Genomic DNA, 2,798 nt, shown 5'->3' with positions numbered 1-2,798 from the left:
GGGGGGGGGGGGGGGGGTAAGTGGAGGAGGTGCTGGAGTGGGATAAGAAAAAAATAGTTAAATTTATTTATTTTTAAATATTTTTTTTATATAAATAGTAATACTTTAATTTTTAATTTTTAATTAATATTAAGTATTTATTATTTAATATTTATGAAGGTGGAATATATCCGTGTGGGATATCATGTGTCAAAGTTTTTTCAAATAAAAGAGAATGTATTACACAGATTACTAAGGTATGTTTCTCAAACTAAAAAGTGACAGTTTAGGTATGTAACTCGCACTCTCAATAGTTTAGGCATGAAACTAAAAAAAAGAGACAGTTTAGGTGTGTTTGACAATTATCTCTTGATTATATTATAAAAAAAATCTTGACTTGATTGTACCAATATACTTAAAAGTGTACATAAGAAAAAGAAAAGGGTTACACAATTTGACAGGACTACTAAAAACAGTATCTAAAGAAAGATATTAGCGACGAAATGTATTCCGTCACTAAATAACAACGTATTAGCAATGAAATAGCCATTTTGTTGCAAGAATTACGAGTAATTTTTTGAGTTATGATATAGAGACAAAATAATTTTTATAGTCGCTAAAATAGTGCGTAACTTTGGCGCCCATTTCACGCAAGAGATTTTGCAACAAAGTAGGTGTGAAAAATTTATTCATATTCCCAAACGAAATTTGTGACGGAAAAGCGTTGCTAGAATTATAAGTATATTTTTATGGAATTTTAATTATATAGTGACAGATAAATCTGTCGCTAGAATTTAATCTAAATAAATATATTTATTTAGTAGCGACTGATGTCATAATCCATCACTACATTTGTTACAATTTTTAAACTAAGTTTGGGGTAAAAAAAAGGAAAGAAAAAACATTGTCCCTATTTTTAGGTTTCTCCCAAATGAATTGTTGCTTCATGTTCCTTCATCCTCAGGTGAATTGTTTCTCCTGTCTCCTTTATGCTCAACATTGTGAAAGGTGTGGATCACCTTTCAAAGGTGGATCACCTTTCAAAGGTGAGCTTCCTCATATATTGGAAAAGTGAATTGTTGATCATCTTGCAAAGATGAGCTTCTGCCTTTGGTAATTTCTATTTTTTCACTAATTTTCTTTTTTTCCCTTCTAGTTGGTAGGAGTTCCTTTTAGCTTTTGAAACGTTACCATGATTTTCTGAAACTGTTTGTTTTGTTTGTGTTTAAAGACATTTATGCTTTAAAAATTATATGGAAATGATTTGATTCAACGAAATTAGGAAGGATGTTTTTTGTCTTACCCAACACGCTTAAGTTGGTTAATGTTGTATAGTTCATTTGTAGAACTTAATTTAGTTTGAGTATTTTTTTGTTTTGAATATACTTATTTAGGTGATTTGGGGTTTAAAATTGTTCCTTCGATTGAATTGGTCCTCTGCCTCAACTTTCGGTCTCCTTCATCTATTTCCTCTAATTTTCCTTTGTTTTGAAGGTATGCCATCTGGTGAATGCGATACTCAAAGAAAGACATCCGGTAATGTTTTAGTTCGCCTTGTTCTTCTTTCCGTAGTCATAAAAAGATTTAGCACTTGAAGTTAGAAAAGGAAAATGTTGCTTCAACCATGCAATAAAAGATCTTGATATCTAATAAATTTAATTCCATTACAGAAGAACATGTTTTTTACAGTTATTCTAATCAGGACAGCAGAGTGGTACATTTACATTATTATTTTTTGACGTATTGAGTTCTATTATTTATTTTTTCTTATGGTTTGCCAGCTTTGTTAATGTTCCTCTGTTTTCTCTCATTTGATTAAAGGTTCTTAATGTTGGTGCTCTTAGATATTGGTAGTCATTTGATGTTGCTGGTTCAAAGATGCCTAATTTCGAAATCCCAACATATAAGAAAGAGATGTAAACAAAATGCAGCCATTGAACTTTGTTAAGTCCTTATGCTTTCTTTATCTTTGCATATAAATCCCATCGATGGTATGTCTGCAGTTTCTTTCTGTCTTCAGCTTCTTTTACTTTTTTCGTAGAGAAATGCTCCTTTATCGTTTTTTTTTGTAGATAAATGCTTCGCTCCTTTTTGTTTCTTGTAGAGCTCCCAGTTTGCTTCTTGCTCCTTTTAGACCAATGAGGCATTAGGTACTTCAAAATTAAGATTTTTTTTTTTGAAATTTTAAGCTTTACGTAAAAATTAACCTAATAATAATAGTGTCTAATCTACTTTTAAGTTAAATTACACTAATATTGGTAATTATTGTTGATTCTCGCATAATCGAAGATGTTACTTCCTCTATTTCAGTTCATGTTCTTGTTAATAACCAAGACAATTTGATGTTAAAATATTGCAGGCAATGCTGTTCTACCCTAATCTTAGGATGGAACTAAGTCTTAATCATTATTTTACCCCTAATTTAACTCAAAATTTAACTGTCGAATTATTTACTTTGTTGAATGTAATTAGGAAGAAGCTTGCTATCATTGTGTGGAAACTATCCTAGTTAGTATTTTTAACAAGACAAGTGAAAACGGGAGAATTCTTATTTTGTTGTAGTGGGTTCTTTGACATTAGTTTTTCTGGATGAATGCATTCTAAACTCTAACTTCTTTTGTCGTATTTGCTGGAGAATCGCAGAGTGATTTTGGGGAGCACCCGTTTTGTTTTCCTTCAACTTTTTCGTAGTGTCCTTAGCATGCTCTTTTACCTTCATTATTGTATATTAACATTTTTACATAAGTTATGAGCATAAAATAGACATTGAGGACACTAATTCCTTAAAAATTAAGCCCTAAACGAGTCAAAATCTCCGA

At 31.0% G+C, this 2,798-nt stretch overlaps 1 long non-coding RNA gene across 2 annotated transcripts; it reads left to right on the top strand.

Annotated features, from left to right (window-relative positions):
* The first annotated feature begins 864 nt into the window (after nucleotides 1-864).
* LOC114074002 lies at nucleotides 865-2,099 on the top strand. Of its 2 annotated transcripts, none has more exons than XR_003574546.1 (3): nucleotides 865-1,092; nucleotides 1,474-1,515; nucleotides 1,824-2,099. It is a non-coding gene; the product is annotated as an uncharacterized LOC114074002 (long non-coding RNA). The 2 variants fall into 2 exon arrangements; XR_003574545.1 differs by having other exon boundaries at nucleotides 1,801-2,099.
* Nucleotides 2,100-2,798: the final 699 nt, after the last annotated feature.

This window comes from Solanum pennellii, chromosome 9 (assembly GCF_001406875.1).
Source record: "Solanum pennellii chromosome 9, SPENNV200".
Taxonomy (NCBI): Eukaryota; Viridiplantae; Streptophyta; class Magnoliopsida; order Solanales; family Solanaceae; genus Solanum; species Solanum pennellii.
The sequence above is the reverse complement of the archived record's forward strand: the minus strand, read 5'-3'. Positions and strand labels throughout refer to the sequence as shown.